The sequence below is a fragment of the Rhincodon typus genome, chromosome 19, assembly GCF_021869965.1.
Source record: "Rhincodon typus isolate 14 chromosome 19, sRhiTyp1.1, whole genome shotgun sequence".
NCBI classification, from domain to species: domain Eukaryota; kingdom Metazoa; phylum Chordata; class Chondrichthyes; order Orectolobiformes; family Rhincodontidae; genus Rhincodon; species Rhincodon typus.
The window spans coordinates 30,701,744-30,720,986 of NC_063350.1; positions in this window are offsets into that span (position 1 = coordinate 30,701,744).

Consider the following 19,243-nt stretch of genomic DNA (forward strand, 5'->3'; position numbering starts at 1 on the left):
CTCCTATGATGCTGCTTGGCCTGCTGTGTTCATCCAGCCCTGCACCTTGTTGTCTCGGATTCTCCAGCATCTGCAGTTCCTACCACCTCAATGTGTAAGTGTGCAAGAAGTAGCTAATACTGATGAATAAGATATATTACTGGGTGAGAGAAGTGCTGGCCTCACAAGAGAATTTCTAGTATAGATATTATGGTTGGTGATAGGAAACCAAATTCTAAGTTAGACCTGGGCACAGAAATATCCATTCTTGTTGAGAACATACCAGGGCTGAAACCTAAATTTTTCAAACCATCTTCCATTCAACTCAGTGGTGAGGAAGTTATTCCACTCAGGTTGCAAGGGCAGAGGTCTGCTACATTTCAGTATAATGGGAGAAAGTCAATATTCTATATATTGTTTCTAGTTAGTATCATTGTTGAGCAGATAAGCTCATGCAAATTTGAATTTTCTTCAGTAGAAGAAATTTAAGTTCACTGAACATGCTGTGAATTCATCCACATTGAAGAAATTCCATCCCAATAACTACAGGAAGATGTTGCTGATCCTTCATCTCTCTTTGAAGAAAGGTTAGATGAAGCAGAAGAGAAGCAGATCAGGGGTGAAGTTGACCACCTGAAAAATGCCATGCTAGACTGAGTTTGCTCTTTCAGGAAAGAGTGAATGAGTGTGAAGAAAGTGAAGATGACACTGATGTTAAAGTTTATTAGGGAAGGAGATCCTGAATTGTGTCTTGCTGTTTGAAGACAACTTTGATGATGATAGCCCTGTGTTACCGTTGATGAGGAATGTTGAAGAAGGCTTGAGCATGTAAGAGTACTTAAGGAAAGAGATATTCTGAGAAAAGAAATTCTCAGGAGAATTCTTGATTGGCAAATGTTTGAGGAAATGAAAAAAAGAAGCAGGGCGTGTGCAGTAAGATATGATTAGAAAGGACATCTGGGTATCTTTGAGTCAGCATGGACAAGATGGGCAACAAAGAAGCATTCACACATTAGAAATGGTGCAGCAGAAGAAAATGAACATACCCAAGAGGGTGAACTACGTGTGGTCCCCAATCTATAAGCATCCATGTTACAATGTACTCAAGAACAGAGCCCGTTTGCAACTTGAGGGCTGCCTGTATGGTGCATCTAAAGAGATGAAAAGAGCATCAACAGAGTAGGTTGGCCACGAAGGAGAATCTTAAGAAGTACCAAGTCTAGTTATCTTCCCTATCACCACGGTAACTCGTGTAGGAAATGCTTGATGTGAATGTTGAATTTTCAACCAGATTTGGGGCTCAGAATACTGCAGAGCAGCTTTGTACAGATCCAAATCTTTATGTGACTCTAAGAGGGACTCATTTCCTAAATTTTCAAATCATTCCACTGTTGGTGCCAGTGAAATCTTACTGCTTGCTGGAGTTCCTGGGATATCATTTATTTACAGGGCAGCAGCCTCAATCTGAAGACAGTCTGATGGCAGTACCACCCCATGGAAAAATGAATTCTTGCTCTAAGAGTAGTTGGGAAATCATTAAGGTTTTTTTGTCTTCAGAATAGTCTTTGAAACTGTCTTTTCATCTTTTATCTTCTCCTAAAATGATTCATTGGTAAGATGTTCAATAATTATTTTGTCATCGCTGTGAAATTCTTCATAGGAGTTGAAACTTCTTCATTTTTTTCACACCACTGTTTTAACCTGCCCCAGTGTGCAACAAAGAAGAATGAAAAGCAGAGGACAAAATGATGGGAATTTTAAAATTCAGATGTTGCTTAAGCAGGAGTCAATGCAGGCCAGGGGACAGAGATGATACGTGAATGGGACAGTCAAGACACAGGCAACACAGTTTTGGTTGACTTTAAGCTTTCAAAGAGTAGAATATGGGTAACCAGCCCGGAAAGTGTCGGAATGCTCAGCTATAGAGCTGGTGATAGCATGAATTAAGGTTGAACAGCAAATGTGATCAGATAGGTTCAAAGTCGGACAATGTTTTGGCAGTGTAAGTAAGCAATCTTAAAGTTGTGAATATGAGTTCAGACTTGCCAAAGTTGAATGTGAGACCAAGTTAGCAAACACATTGGCTTAATGTCATACTGTTGCTCAGGAGAGGATGGAGTTGATAACTAGAAATTGATTTGCAATGGGCACTGAAAACAATGGCATTAGTTTTCCCAATATGAAACTGGAGGAGTAACAGTGGAAGAGTCAAAAGTGATGGTGAGGTAGAGTTGAGTGTATATGTGAAAATTGATGCCTTGCTTTTGAGTGATATTGTTGAGGGGATACAGATGGGTGAGAAATAGAAAGGTGCTGACTATAGATTTTGTGGATGCAGAAGTAATGGTGTGGAATGAGGAACAGAAATTATTGCAAGTGATTCTTTGGCTATAATCATAAGTAAGCATGGAACCAATTGAAAGCATCCCACCTAGCTGTAGAAGAGGAGATATGTTGGAGGATTCTATTGTCAACTGTGTGAAAGGCTGAAGACAGGTGGAGATGAAAGGGATGGAAAGTTTATCCCTATCACAGTTGTATAGGCTGCCATTTGTGTACTGTGGCAGGATGGAGATATAATTAGAAGGATTCAGACATGGCGTTCCAGGAAAGTTGAGAATGGATTTGGGAAGGAACAACACCTTGAAGGACATTGGAAAAGAAAGGGAGATTAGTGATAGAATAGCGGTTTACAAAATGGTGGGGTCAAGGATTGGTTTTTGAGGAGAGTTGTGATGATGGCAGATTTAAAGCAGAGAGAAACAGCATCTGAAAGGAAAGAACTTTTAAGAATATTGACTGATATCAGGACCAGGGAGGGATATTAAGTGATCAGTGGTTTTATGACAATGAGACTAAGCAAACAGGAGGAGATTTTTATGGAAAAGATAAGCTAAGAGAGGGTGTGTGGAGAATCAGGAACAAAGCTAAAGAAAGATGCAAGTTCAGGTATAGCGCCAGTGGAGAATATTTGACGAAGTTTGGCCAATAAGCTAGTAGAAGGAATGGACTTGACAGACAGTTGTTTGGCTGATCATGACCAGAGTAACTCACTGCCTATGTTCACTCACCAGTCAGTTATTGGAGTGGAAATCCTTTCACTTCCTGTATGGAGTTAATAAGTTGGTATTTACAAAATAATGCGCATGCAATCAATGGCTCCCGGCATCAAGGGTAAGCAGTCCTAGAGATAATATATGCTTGCTCAGTGTATTTATGCCTGTAGTCAACTCTCTGTGAAGACACAGCCTCTGTGGGTTTCCTTTTACCACTGTGGATGGCAGGTGTTGCAAATGCCTACATTTCCAGCTTGGAAGAAGCCTGATGCATAAAACTTCACTGTCATGGTTGCCTTCTCAGCCACAGGCAATGTGATTTTTGCTTGGCTTGCATTTGTGTTTGCCTTAGCTGGTGGATTTCACTGATGATGTTCTTACTGAATGCAATCCCTCATACATGGTTCCTCACTGAGATTCCAAACTGGAATACAGTAAGAGAAGATCTACACTCCTGGAAGTGAACATTATTAGGCTTGAATAAACATATTCCTTTACAAGAGATGGTAAGAGGGGATATCTTCTGGAAACTTACAGGTGCAGTGTCCAGTTCTAAGTGTTCTGATACCTCTCTGATGTAGATCCTAATACACATGCTCTGTAGCTGTACATAAAGGTATAATGAACCCTTTATTCTGCAAGGATAATTTCTCTTTGAATACCCTGGGCTGATGTAGCCACCTTCTGAGAGCCCTTTTCCCCTGTCCTCCTCTTCCATCATCCAGCAGCTTGACCTGCTCCACACAGCCCCTGTTCATTCTTCAAGGTATGGCATATTCCTGGGATAAAATGCGTATGTTTCTGGCAGCAATATCTTCTGTACAGAAGGTTAGAAGTCAACAAGATATTCATTAGCATCTGGTGCACCATTCCTTGTTGGATTTTGCAACTGTAAATGACTTGAGAAAGCATAAAGACTTTTAGAACCCTAGCAACAATAAAAACAACTTTGATTAACCTGCATGTAGGTAAATTAGTTAATGACCACTTCAAATGGCACTTACCATGGCTTATTCCTGCTGCTTGAACATATGTTCACCTGTGTGAGGTTAAGAGAGGTGGCTGCTGGAGCATGAAATTCCAAAATGGCACTGCTGGCATCAAACCTCGTGTTGCACAGTAAATAATGGCATGTTCTGCCTGCTCTACTATTTCCAACAGTATGTATGTTTAGTTTAGTTTAGTTTGATTCTAATTACCGGGCAGTTTTCTCCTGCATCCTGCTGCTCCTTGGAATCTAGTTGATATGAATTGAATAGGTTGCTTTCTGTGATTGTGGGTATATATGCTCCAACAACTTTATGTCTCTGATGGCTGGTCCAATAAGGCATCTGATACGGTTTTTCCCTGTGTGCGCCATATTCAGCCTCTACTAGTACATATGTAGGTATTAATGGGTCCCACCCACTTGCCCAGAATTTCCTATTAGTTCTAGTATTTGTTCAAGGCAAAAATCAAGCCAATTATTGTTTCTTATGTTGGTGTGGACTCCCTTGTGTAAAGGATTCACTTTATTCCAGCACTATAAATTTTCAATGGGAATTGGGAGAAATCATTCAAACCATAATCTTGAAATGAACAGGTTCAATATTTCTGAGCTTTCATGATGTATACGTGTATTGGATGAGGTAGTTGTTAGGTTCTTGGATGAACTGCTGAAAAAATGTGTTACTTTATCATGGATCATGGTAAGTCTTTTCAAATGCTGTAACAGCTACATGTAACCAGTCAAGTGCAGAATATTCCATCACAGTCCTGACAAGTGCTTTGTAGCTAATAGACTTTGAAGTATCAGGAGGTGATTTCTTGCTGTAAAACTTCCAACCTTTGATCTGCTGTAGCAGCAATTATGTATCTGGTGACAGACAACCCCAGATCCTTGAAGTGAATATTAAGGTGAGGTAGTTAGTCTCTCGTTGGTGATGGTCATTGTCTGGCATAAAAATTTGTTGCCATTCCGTAGCTCAGAGTATTGCTCAGACATTACTGATTTTTTTATTTTTTTCATGGATGCAGTGCCACAGACAAGGACAACATTTGTTGCTCAAACCTAATTTCCCTTGAGAAAAAAAGTACTGGGTCATGTTCTTGAACAGCTGCAGTTCACCTGATTCAACTTTTCACTCAGGCATGGGTTGTTTCTTTACCTAAGAAATTACGAAAGAAGCTGAATGAGTAAACATTAAACGAACTGCCTCATTATTGATCTTTATGGGGAGAAAGTTGTTGTTGAAATGATTTAAGGTTAAGATAGTGCTCCAAGGACAATGACATTCTGGGTCAGAGATAATTGCATTTCAACAAGTGTAGTTTGATTCTAATTATTAGGCAGTTTTCTCCTGCATCCTGCTGTTCCTTGGTGTCTAGTTGAATGAATTGAATTAGTTGCTATCTGTGATGGTGGAAGTGGAGATGGACAATCTACTTGGCGCTTCTTTCTGGAGAACATTGCAAATGCTTCAAACTTTTCTCACATGGTTTACTTTCATGATTGAGACTGGTGATGTTTATAGGTCCTCCTCATCTCATTATTTGTTTAGTTGACTCCCAACCATTATTAATTGATGTCACAGGGTTGTAGAATGTGGGCCTGGTCTATTGCTGTTGGATAATTTAGTTTTTCTACTTAGCATGCATGTGCTTCTGTGTTACACCTTTCCCTAGATGGTGCCATGTTTTCAGTTGCACCTCCCTATATGCTCTATGTTCTACTCATATAGTTTTCAAAAGATTTATACTCAGGAGTGTTGACAATTCTGTTCTAATTCAAGTGAGAAAACATTAAAGATAACGGCATTGGACATAAAGCTATGTATGTCTTTAACAATGAGAGGTGTATAGTATTTAGATTAAATGTTTTTTAATTAAATATGCTTAGTTTGAGATTAACTGTGCATTCATCATAAAGCCAAATTATGATTCTATTTGTTGCAATTAAATATTGTCAGTATAAAAATTATTCCTGCAGGGTTTAATTAAATTTGTTGATTTGTGAATGAATATGTATGTCAGTGCCTCCTGTTGCTCTCCATAGGCCATTTTAATGACTGTTTTCTATCTATTTGCCTTCTAATTAAATATAAATCCTAATATGAATCAATTTAACGGAGTACTCAGGCTGACATTCTACCTTCCCTAATTCTGTAATCTCTTTGGTCCCCTTCTAAGATATCTGCATTTTAATTCCAGCCCCTTGTATATCCTCAATTTTAAGCACACCAATACTGGTGACTATGCCTTAAATCTTGTCCCTTAGCCTACCCTGCCTACACCACTTCATCTCATTTTCCTCTGAGTTCACAACTTTAATCTATTTCTTGACTAAGCATTTGGTTACTTGACTGACCATTTGAAGTTCAGTATCATAATTTTCTTTCTAATATTTTGAAAGGTGTTTTGGGATGACATTGGATGAGTTATTCAAAACTCTTATTTTACCTCTGAACCTGAGATTTTACGTCACTGTCACTAAGTCACAAAAGTGGCATTAAAATAACAACATGAAGGCAGAAGAGGCACTTAGCTTGTCTAAAATACTCCTAATCATTCTGTTACCATGGTTATGTTGTTCGCTTAAGCTCTTGCATTCATATTAAAATTAACATGGTGATGGAATCTGTAAGACATGGGATGAATGACCTTTACAGATTTCTTCAGTTCCTCATTCTTGCATTGCTACCAGGCAGATAACTGCTGTAAATCATCTCACACGGACAATGAGGTGTACATTGTGAATACACATTACCACATCATGCAAATGAGCAAACTGGTTTTGTTTACATGAAATACATGAATGAACAAAATACAGCTTCTACAGAAGTTTATCAATGTCCTCATACTTCTAATACCATAAGGACAATAACAGTGACTTCACTAAATACAAAACACACACAATCTAGTTAGCCTAAGTTAACTGGTAAGATTCCAGTAAACAAGGTACAAACATGACAGAGCTGTGGAGGAAAGGGGTGTGGTTAGAATGTAAGAAAAATGGAGAACAGATATAAAACAGAATAGTACTGATACAAGCAATGTTCAACATATACACAAAGAGACGGGCATAGCTGGGACCATACAGGTACTGATGGCCACATCTTTGACTTGGAGAAAATGTGATCAGCTAAAGGAGAAGTTATTCAAAGTAAGAACAAGCTCAGCTGAGCGAAGGAGGGTGGCAGTGGGTGGACACTGTACAGACCATTTTTCAAGGAAGATTTGAATATTTTTTTTAAGAGGACTGACACAGTCAAGCTGACTGCAGAAGTAAATTTAATGGCTATCTGGAGAGAAATTTGAGAATGTCACACCTGTACAGAATCAGGGAAACTCGAAATAGAAAGACTAAAGAGTTTGAGATAATGAGAGGCTGACTACCCAACATCCTCTCAGGAGGAGACCATCTCCTGCAGCCATGTGTTATATACTCTTTCAAGGATGCACCAAAAAACAGGACTTAAAAGTAATTACATCTACTAAAAGCTCTTAGCTAACAACCGTATCAGCATTAAAGCAAAATGGTTTCAACCATTGTTGGGGCGTTATTGTGATTTATGTTTAACTGCCAGGAGCCCCATTTTCCAGTGTAAATTGTTTGATGGACCTTGTAAACTGTTTCCATTGAGTTAGCATTTGATCCTCATTCCACAGCCAGTGATCTCCTTCAATCCCAAACTTAGCCAGAGTTGTCCTGCTTCTTTTTGACAGAACCAAAATAAATTGCTTCCTCCACATGACTAACTACTCTCTTAATGATGGTTCTACTTTATATTCAGCATACTACAGTCCGTGTAGCCTTTGGTCCATTCACTATACAATGGCAGAATTGCTGCATCTTGTTTTCCTTAATGCCTTTTGATGGAGGAGTAAAATTTCTCAGGCACGGTTCCTACACATTTCTTGCTAGTCAGATCAATAGCTAGCACTTACCTTGATGGTTCCAACCTGAATCTTTTCTCATAAATTGACTTTATTGATTTTCTCATCTCTTATGATCTTGTGGCAGAATGCGGATATTAGTCTGTGACGCCTACAGAGCTAAAGCAGAAAGCAGAAATGGAACTTCTGGGAATCTTTCATAGCTTCAAAAAAAAAATTTGGTTGTCTTATTTTGTTCTCAAGAGATTTTTTCTTTAAACTCTCATTTCTGTCTAAATCAGCTTAGGTCAGCTGATAACATTCTTCCTCAAGACAAACAGTTTTGGCATTTTATGATGAGATTAAGTAGAAGTCCTAGGCACATTGTTCAGCGTAATCCTGAAAAGGTACTGCACTGGTCAAAATTGGTGCCCTCTTTCAGAAGAGGAGATAAATTGTAGCCTTGCATGCTTTTGAAAGTAAATATCCCACAGCAATATTCATTCAAAAAGAATATTGCTGAAAAAGTGAAGGTATGTTTTGTTGAAGTTTTTCACCTCACATTCATCAGGACAATCCTCAAGAATACCAGTGTACAGTGAAAACAACATTTATACTGTATGAGGGGACAGTGCTGATTGGTTGACAATTGGACTCTGATTAGTAGAGGTATTACCACAGCAAACTAACCAAGAGAATGACTGTCAATTATTTTGTTTAGTTGAAAGAGGTGCCGTGTTTGCATGTCTTCTTTCTGTCTGCATTGATAAGGGCAGCAGGTACATAGGAACAGCTCCAACTGCAAATTCCCCTCCAAGCCACCCACCATCTTGGCTTGGAAATATATTATTGTTCCTTCAGCATTGCTGGGTTAATATCCTGGGACTTTTTTACTAGCAACTCTGCACTCACCCCATACTCCACAGTGTGCAGTAATCCGAGCAAGTGGCTCACCACCATCATGTAAAGAACAATTAGGGATGGCTTTGCCAGTGATGGTCACACCCCAGGAATAAATAAGTCATGTGGCTGTGCAATAAACAGGCTCTGTATGCAAATGACGAAAGATTAGAGGGAACATTTCTCGGCAGGGCAGACAACATCCTGTTTCAGAGATTCAGGATGTCGCAAAAAAATGAGTTGCCTGTTTTAGCAGGGAAATCATTCTTTGTGAAGGAAAACCAAGAGATTAAAGGCCCTCAAATTTAAAGGGAGCTGCAGACCCTAGGCAATGGTGTGCTACCCATCAACCTACCATCTTCCAAATCTGAAGAGAACACATTCTGTGAAGATAGAAAAATCTTTAGATTGCCTGAATTTATAAAATCAGAATTGGGGAGAGATGTGGTAATTTAATTATATGCACAAATGTATAATATTAGAAAAAAAAGGTGGAAAGGGGATGTTGCCTATGGATCCGAATGGGTTAATAGTGTGATAAGCTATAATGAGCTTATTACTATGATGATACTCTATGGTTTTGGGGGGAGAACAACTTAGGATCTGGAAAGGGAAAGACCCAAGATCTGATCCACCTAAAAGTCTCTGTGCTGAATCTTACAACAGTTTGGCGAAGTGTCATTTTCATTAAGTTTCATGGACTGAGGCCCATGATTTGTCTTGCATCCCAAGCTCAGATGATTAATGACTTCCTGTGTCCCTATGGCAACACTCTCCATAGCTGGAAGAACTTGTCACTGTGTCGATATTCCAGGATGTTACAGCATCTCTAGCATTGAAGCTTTGGCATTCCAAAGCTGTCCGGCATGGCTGCACACTCTCCTGAAGATAATGGCTGATCAGGGCAAATTGGTGCCTTGATTCACTGACCGGAACTTTGTGGTCCATGTGTGTGGGGTGTTGCACAGGAGGCTCTCTGTTACTGTATGCACCTTTCATCAAGGGCTATTGTCCCTCATTCACTGTCTGCTACTGTATTCCCCACATTACTAACTCCTCATGCCGTCTCCATTACCTACTTACTTGTGACCCCTCACTACCTTTCCCCAATCTGCAAAGTATTAACTGCTGTGCCATCTACTTCCATCTAACTCTGGTCCTCTCTTTCTCTTGTTAGAGGAGAAAACAATCTGCGATAAGACCAGAAAGGGTTGGTGAGGCAGTGGAGTGCCCCATAGCAGTCACCTTGCCCCCGACGAGGAAAGGATCCTATCACAGACTTGTCTTGCTGAGGTGCCCAGACGTCCATGTCCTGCCAATCGAGTAAGAAGCAATATTCGTTGTGGTGTAATTCTCATATTAAGCCCAGTATCAATCACTTGACAGAACTTCTAACCCTTGGCCTTGACCCTTTCTATTGCAGGCACAGTGCCATGTCCATGGTTTTGGTAGGCAAAAGCAAAGCACAAGAAAAATGTTCCCTCTAGAACCCTAAGGAGCTGACCATGGATGTCTCATAGGAAGCACAGACAAGGCTGCCTCCTAGACCTTCCACAAGCTCAGAAACTGACTCTGCAGTGGCTACATTGCCTAGGTTAGAATTGGGAGCACATGCTGGTCACTACCATGTCTCTGCAGTCGGCTGAGGAGAAAATGCTCAGGGGTGCTGGCATTCTGAGGACTGCACAAGACCATGCCCCACAGCCTCAGGCAGAAGAGACTCAGTGGTGTTGGCAATTAGGGACATGCACAGGCAGACACAGGAGCAGCAGGCAGGTATCTAACATGGGCAACATTTCACTGTACATAATTTCTCAAGTTTGTAAATATACTGTTCAATATAATCTGTTTGCTTGACTCTCTGTATAGCCAGAATTGAAGCAGTCAGATAATGAAGCCAACCATCTTTGTCCCTACTTGATGTTTCATGGGCCAAGGTGTGAGGCGAGCCCCCTGAGTAAGCAGTGAGTATATCACAGTGACTATGGCTCCACCATCTAGGTACCATTTCCCCAGGGACACAGATACCATTCTTGCATCACAGGCCTTAGAGCAGTTCAGCTAGATCTTGCATAAAATGGTCTGCAATGATTGAGGAGGGAAGTGCACACAGGTCGATGCACCAGGGTCTCTGGGTGTTCCATGTCCACAGGGTTTGTCTCCTTTATAGTATATGGGTCTGTGTGGAATGGTGTTTCCTGTCGAAGGGCCTCACTTTGCAGGAACCTGAAACCCCCTTCCTCACAGAACACCTACTGCACCCACTCCAATGTGGTTGCAGCCATTTTCATATCCATTACATCTTTTATGATTTACAAAATGCTGGAAGGCAACAGAAGCTGCTCCTTGAACAGTTACCTCCAGGTTCCACCTCTGTATTGAGGTGAACCTCCCATCAACACCATAGCTGTCACCTCTCTCCAGGAAGACTGTAAGTGAGTGAGAACCAAGGGAGCAAGTGAGTAACCCTGTGATGCAGCCTGGTCTATTTGTGAATGCATGGCCATCTCTGCCTGCAAATTGTCCTTATGGCAGCATTGCTGTATAGTGCAGTTTTGAAGTGCAGCAGCATTGTGCAAGTGGATCAAAGTTGTGCCATGATGGTCTGGAGAAGTTGGCATGTGGTGAGATGCCATGGATGTGAGTTGTGAGTGGCTGGTGCTGTAGAAAATTCCCTGAGATGTTGGTGGTCCAGTGCAACATATGGTGACCCCGAATCGCCAGGTGTCTGTCCTGACTTTCATGTTGGGAATTCTAAGTATCTAGTTTCTGTCTGTCCAGTAAAAAGATAAGAAGCTGCATATTGATGAAGTGAGATTTGGATTTAATGAAGGTGATAACAAGCTTCTTGCCATTCCCAGAACTCTGTTTGAAAACACAGATTGTTCCTCTTGATATCAAGGTAGGCCTTGCTGGACTCCTCATACAGTTCTTCCAGATTTTGCAATATAGTCCATGTCATTCAGGTCCCTCAATGATTCTGCCCTCTGTAAAAATATCTAGCATATTAATGTAACTTGCGATTGTAAATAAACTAGGGTTTCCCAAATTGGGGGCTCAGTGCCCCAAGTGGGGTTGCCAAGTGAAATTTTATGGTTGTGAGTTTTGACCGGAAATAGTTGCTACGAAATTCAGTCTGAATTCTAGCAGTGGTGCTCCACCTCTAGCAGGCCCTACTCCCTGCTCCTCACTCCCTTCTCACTCAGTTGTTGCTGAGAGGACCATGACAATTTTCAAGGCTCAAAATGGAGTCACAGTGGGAAAAGTTTGGGAAATGTTGCATTAAACTAGATCATCAACAGCAAGGAAACAGACCCTTTGGTCCAACTCGTCCGTGCCGATCAGGTTTCCCAAACTAAACTAGTCCAATTTGCCTGCATTTGGCCCATTTCCCTCCAAATCATGTACCTGTCCAAATGCCTTTCACATGTTGTAATTGTACTTGACTCGACCACTTCCTCTGGTGACTTGTTCCATTTACACACCACACTCTGTGCAAAAACATTAACTACAAGAGGTTCTTTAAGTTAGACCAGGAAGTGGTTTTCCCCCTGCCACATGGAACCAAGCAGACCCTATTTCCTACACTTAAGGAGGATGGTGGAAGTATCTTCATCATGTGCAGTGTAGCTCACTGACATGCCCAGAAAGGAGTTTGTCAGTCCCTTCTAACAAACTAAAAATTGTTAGAAATACCATCTGCTCCAACCCTAAAGAAAATCAACACATTCAAGTCATGCCCTACTTTGAGGCTGCATCGGGTGGCAACTCTCACTGTGCATCTCTTTGCTGAATCAGAGGCACCTGACACACTGTTCCTCACTGGTGAAGTAGAAGACTTTCTGAAGTATGTAGGTGGAAATAGTGTCCAGCTCTTTTCCCTCCCCAACTTCTCCTCCCTCTTTGAACAGCTTTTCCTTTTCTGTGTTGCTTCTGTTCATTCTCCCTCAGAGATTGCAGGCCAGGGAATAGTAATAGTGAACCTATGTCTGGAAGTGGTTTGAGTAGAAACCTTGAAAACAGGTCAAAATTATTTATGTGCCACTCCTTCCCAGTGTGAATTACTTAACATCTCTATGAACCCAGCCAGTAGAAATGAAGCAGTAACCATCATTTAAGCAGTTGATGCTCACTTAGGTATTGCTACGTGGTCCTTTCTGCAGCTGATGTTGAGCTGTGTGAGTTCAAGGAAGGATCTTAGCTGGAGCTTTCAGATTGGAAATGGCAGCACGAGTATCAAATCAGAGTCACATGCATACTGACTATTCAGAGCAGTCTAATGAACCTCCCTGTATCTTGGCTAAAGCCCTCACCAATATGTGTGTGTTTGCTGCAAACACCATTTCTGTACGGAAAAGGTACCCTGAGTATCAACTATATTGGTGCTAATGTTTGCATTAAAAGATGATTTAAACCTTGGGATTATTATTCATTTCGTAGAATCTTTGAGTGAGTGCTATTGTTCAGTTTCCTATTATGTTTATATTTATAGAAAATCAGTTTTTTGTGACGTTTTGCTTGTACAAGGTCAACCTTGCTGTATCCGTGCTCTGCTTGTCCATGTGCTTATTGCTCACTGATGAAGATTTGCTGTTCCTCAGTTCAAGGATAAATGTACTCAGCACTGAGTTTCTATCAGGGTCTTCATGTCCTTGAACAGGCTGATTCATGACCCGCAGATCTTTGGCCGCCTGGGGTAAGATATCCCATGGGGTAGTAGATCCAGTGTCCAGGATTTGCTTCCTTTTCTTTCCTTCTCTGCCTTTCCATTCAGATGTTGTGACTCAGAGCTTGATGCATCTTGATGAACAAATTGTCATCATGTTGAATGATTGGCACCAAGTTCCTCCCACTCATAAACATTAATATTGCTTTGCTTCAGGGTGAGCTTCAGAGGATCTTTGAAATTCTTTTTCTTTGTCCTCTCCTGCAATGTTCTTTAAAAGTTAAAAACAGAGGGTTTGGAGGTGAATCAAAACTCGTATTGACTGAGACAACAGAGACAATTTTGTCTTAGCCGTTACATACTGCTCCATTCTTTTGTCCATGGCAAAAAATGTTATGTTTTGAAAATGACTTGTACATTTGGTCATACATACTTCAAAAATATACCAGTTAATTGCAGCTTTGGTGACCATATGGTTTTGCTGGATCTGCTTGACTACTATGTGCAGTATGAAGTAATGATGAGCTATAAACCACTAGTTTCCAATGGTTCTAGCTAATTCCTTGTCCATAAAATGTTGTTTTATGCTGGAATTTTAAGCAATATGGGAACATGCAAATTGGCCTATGGTAGGCAGTGTTTACTGATAGGAAGGTCAAAGTTTAGTTCTGCTGAACAAGGTATTGCAGAAACAGACTTTGGTAAGGCGTTTCTTTAATGTTTTAGTGATGAGAGAAAAGGAATAGCAAATTTGTTTTCATAAGTAGCAAAGATGAGGTTTTTTGTGGTATGTAACATTGGGCACTACCAATTCTGAGACCACAAATGACTCTGGAAAGTGTAATCATGACAAATAAACTGCTACATTTAATAACAGACAGTAGCAATCCTAGACATATTTGATTCTTCATTGGGGCTGTTAATTTTAAATTCTGAGTTCAAGTTTGATCATTTCAAAATTGACCCTTGCTAAAGATTCCATATTGCAATTAACTTGAAGAAGAAATACATAAGTGCAACCAAAATTAATTCAAAATAAAACTGTGAGCCTATAAGGAGAGTTCCGCATTGGCCTAGTTACTCTGTAACTGAAGAATGAAACAAGCTATTTCTAGTATTGTCTGATGTGATATTCCCAGCTAATTAAGGCCACCGCAGTTAATATGAATGTTGCATGAAGTAGTTTCATTCTGGAATGAAGTAGAGTGGGACTCCCTGGAGGAAGAGTTCATACCTGATTAACTGCACAGTTTATCCTTGTTGTGAAGCTCTGATCACTTTCTCCTCATTGCTAAGCTTATTGGGTGATTACAATGTAAATATTTTAAGTATTAGCTGCTGGGCTAAGCCTGGTAAAAATGGAATTTTAAGTCAAGATAACGAAGATAAAAATGTGAAAATAAAGTGACTAACAGTCCAGGCATGGACATCAGGTGATTGATGTTTGGAAGCACAAACACTCCATGATTAATAGACTAGCAGCAGCCAATTGGCAGTCCTGAGCAGCTGCCAGCTCTTTCTTTATGGGAATTAGTTACTGCCTCTCTGAAAATGCAATGGGAAACTCGAAAGAATCTTTAGCTTGGAAAACTGACTGAAAGCCGGTGTGTGTTATAAAAACTGTAACTGTACTAATTATATTTTATAAGCATCAAAGGAGATTTTGTGGCCTTGCTTGAGAAACATTGCATCCTGCTTAATAAGAATATGAGACCTTGTCCCGTAATGAAAAACTGCAAGAGAAAGAATTGTGTTCTTTCTCCTTTTGTGATATCGCTTTGCATGTACAATATAGCAAAGTGTGATATCTTTACACAGGGAAATACATCTGTGTTTTTAATAAATGATGAACCAGCGTAAATTAAACAGAACTGGGTCATGAAAAGCAATAAAATTGGAAAATAGCATGTATATTTTAAAATCAGGTTTTAAAATATATAATTGATCTCTAAATTTTGTGTGAAAGGAGATTGTCAAATAATGTGAATTCAGTTACATGGAAGGGTTTGTCACTATGGACATACTGAAGCAATTGTTGTCCAAGTTATATGAATGTGCTCATAGACAATGTGTATAAATGGTATAAATGGTTCTGTATTGCTTCATAAGTTGTTGCAAAGACAAAGCAGAAATCAATGAACCAACAACTACACCTGCAATCTGTTGCATCCCACCACCATATCCACTTGAAGCATGTCTTCACTTAGATCCAAAATGGAACATAATGATCTGCATAAGGATGTGGAAGCACACTGATATATCAAGTGGTGAAGATGACAATGTGGAATGATAGTTGTTGAGGATATAACAGAATTGTGTTAGCTTCTATAAGCTGCTTTGTAGATATTTGTTTCTTTTTAAATGGGAAGTATATGAGCAACAGGATGCATCTAGAAGAACAACATCTCATCTTCAGACTAGGCATTTAACAGCCTTCTGGATTTAATATCGATTTCAACACCTTTAATTTGTAAACTTTTCTTCCCTTTCTTTTAGCTTGTTATCCTGTTCTTCCCTCCTCCCATCCCAGTTACTGTCCTTTGAAATCTGGCAGGAGACACACCATTGTTCTTCCATTCTCACAATCAGGTCACTTAATCTGAAATATCAATATCTTTTTTTCACCAGCACCCTACACCCACTACTCCCACATCCCGCAAACCCCCTCCCCCCACCGCTCCAAGCTATAGCATAAATACTCTCTCCTCCACACTTCATTTCAGCTCTGATGAAGAATCATCTAGACTTGAAACGTTTACCTGTTTTCTCTCCATGAATGCAGTTTGACCTGATGTGATCTCTAGCATTTGTCGTTTTCAGTACAGATTCTAGCATCTGCAGTAATTTGTTCCTACCTATTCATAAGTCACTTTGGATCTTAGCCCAACACAGAAGATAATGGAGAGGAGTGCACCATCCATACTATTGAGCAAATCTGAATTGGAATTCCAGGAGAAAGCTCTTTTAATTGGCCTCTTACTTATGCTGGGGAGAAAGAATGGAAGTTATTACTTGACTATTACAATTTACACTCTGCTATCATGTGTTCTTGTGTTCAATGACTTTCCTTAAACAGAATAAGTTTTCTATGATCAGAATCTTGAGTACTTACCTACATTGTAGAAACTTGCCATTCACCTAATTGTCTATCTATCACATTGAAAAATAAATGGGATGCCAACCACATGTTTTCTGTCCCTCCATGAGCTTGTTCAATTTCTTCATTGCCTTTGTGTTATCAGACTTCTTTCCAGGAACGTCATGATTCATTGTTCCTCTCAGCTTCCTTCCTGCCATTCACTGAATACTCCCTTGTCTTGTTACTTTTTCCAAAATGCATCATCTCACACATTTTCAGGGTTAAACTCCATCTGACACTGATCTGTCAATTTGTCCAATCTGTCTATGTCTTCCTGCAACCTGTGACCTTTTTCCTCCTATTAAAATCTCAGCCAATCTTTGTGTCTTCATCATCCCCCCACTCGCCCCACCCCCCCAACAACATTCTCATCCCACTTCCATCATTTGTCTCTGCTCCTGACTCATCAACCTGCTTCATAAATTCGCAATTTATTTCTGGACTTGACTATCCCAGTGTTGTCTTGGTTGAAAAACCAGAAATTGACAACAACTGGGAGCCTAATCTTCCTTTCAGGTCAATACCCTAATCTGAGCTAGACAGACCCTATGCCTATAGGTTACACCAAATTAACCTCTTCAGAACCATAGCATTATTACAATGCAGAAGGAGACCATTTAGCCCAACATGTCTGCAGCACTAAACTTTTTCTTATTTCTCCAAATGCTTCCTTATTTATCATTTTGGCTATTCATTTTTTCTATGTGCTTTTGGAAGTGCTAAATAAATGCATGTTATTGCAGTTTACAATGGTGGTTATAAAATATTTTAATATAGATTATATGCCTTATTTTAATGTAGGCAGGCATAATTTTACCCTTTTCTGTGACTTAGATCTACTAGAAGGTTTATTGTGATTGTTTTTAAAGTAACCCAAATTTAAAAGCTTCACTATGCAGTCAAACATTGTCATTTCTAAGTCTCAAATTATTTGCTATATTGGTCAGTAAATATTGACGACATGTAAGTTATAACAATTTCTGGAAAGTTGGCATTCTCAGTATGATGGTAAACCTCAGCAACAGAAGTACTTATGTTTAAGTTTGAATTAAAATTAGAAATAGCAATTTGCTACTGATTTAATTGTTTAAAAAGTCATAAAGGAGAGAGATGCGAATTGAATTCAAAATTCCATGCATCAAACTTGTCCATTTAGAAGTTTGTGCATTTACATCAATTGTTGGAAAAACTCATCAAGTTCACTGATTTTCTTTAGGGAACAGAATTTGCTGTCCTTAAGTCTGGACGATGCATGACTCCAGATCCACAGCAATGTGGTCGACTCATAACTTCTCCCTGAAAAGATATAGCAAAATACTATTTTAAGTGCAATTGGGGATAAGTAATAAATGCTAACCATACCATCAATGCCTACATCCTATCAAAGAATATTTTAAAAAGTCTAATTTAAATGATTGTAAGATATCCAGTGACCTTTAAAATGTTCTGATACATGACAACACATACTCCTACTTTATCTAGCCCAAATTAATTCTGTATTGCTATGTTTGTCTAGAGTTATAGCAGCAAGAGAATGATTTCAGTGTTTCTTTTAGTAAATGGTGTCTGAAGATTTGACAGCCTTATTGACGCATAGAAGGGTAAGGTAAAGGAAGAATAACTGATTGACGGCTAAGCCCTAGTAGGTTGAATCGTGCATAATTTGCCTGTTTTGCCTGATGATATTGGAAGCATAGTATTGCCAAGGAATGAGGTATCCAGCCTGAAGTCATGTAACAATGCTATGTAAATTAATTGAATATTTTTTATGTCAGCAGTTCGGTGAAATTTGCATGATATCTGTAATGTTGGTGTAAGATTTCAGATTTGGCTATCAATATTTGTGAATAGTTTATCATTCTAAGAACTAAATAAATTCAAATTATTATTCCATTTGGAGCCATATTCTGTTCTGAATGTAAAACTACCATTGAAGATTCTGCACTTCATGTGTGCTAAACTGAATATATTAAGATATGATCTTCTTTTACAAAAACATGTGAGTTGGGGTTTCTTCCTTCTTCCTGTGTTATTAGTTATAAAGTGATGTTAGTGAAGGCAGGGAAATTGGACAAAGTAGGTATTGTTAGTATGGAGAAAAAATATGTTGTAGTGAGAGATTTATTAATTGGCAACCATTCAAGCTTCTCTTTGTACAAGCTTCTCTTGGTTCATACAGTTGACAAAATTCTTGGGGCATCTATTCTGAAGACTTTACACATAAGTGAATAATATAGAAATTACATATATAATTAGTCACTGATCAAGATTTTTTTTTGTTGCCATAGTCCCCATTTATCATTCCTTCTATCTCAGTGGTTAGTATCTTAAAGATATGTTAACAAAACTGGAAGTAGATAAAGAAGTAAGTTTATTATTTTTTCGCACAAAGTGACCTGGCAGAAGCAGGCAAGTCATAAATGTCTGTTCTGAAAAAAGGTCACTGGACCCAAAACATTAACTCTGTTTTCGCTCCATAGATACTACCAGACCTGCGGAGTTTTTCCAGCAATTTCTGTTTTTGTTTCTGATTTCCAGCTTCTACAGTTCTTTTGGTTTTTATGTTTAATCATAAATGCCTCTCAGCTCCAAAGTGATGTCGCGAAGGGCTGATGTGGATTGTGATTTGGTCCAAAAGTAGCCATGATT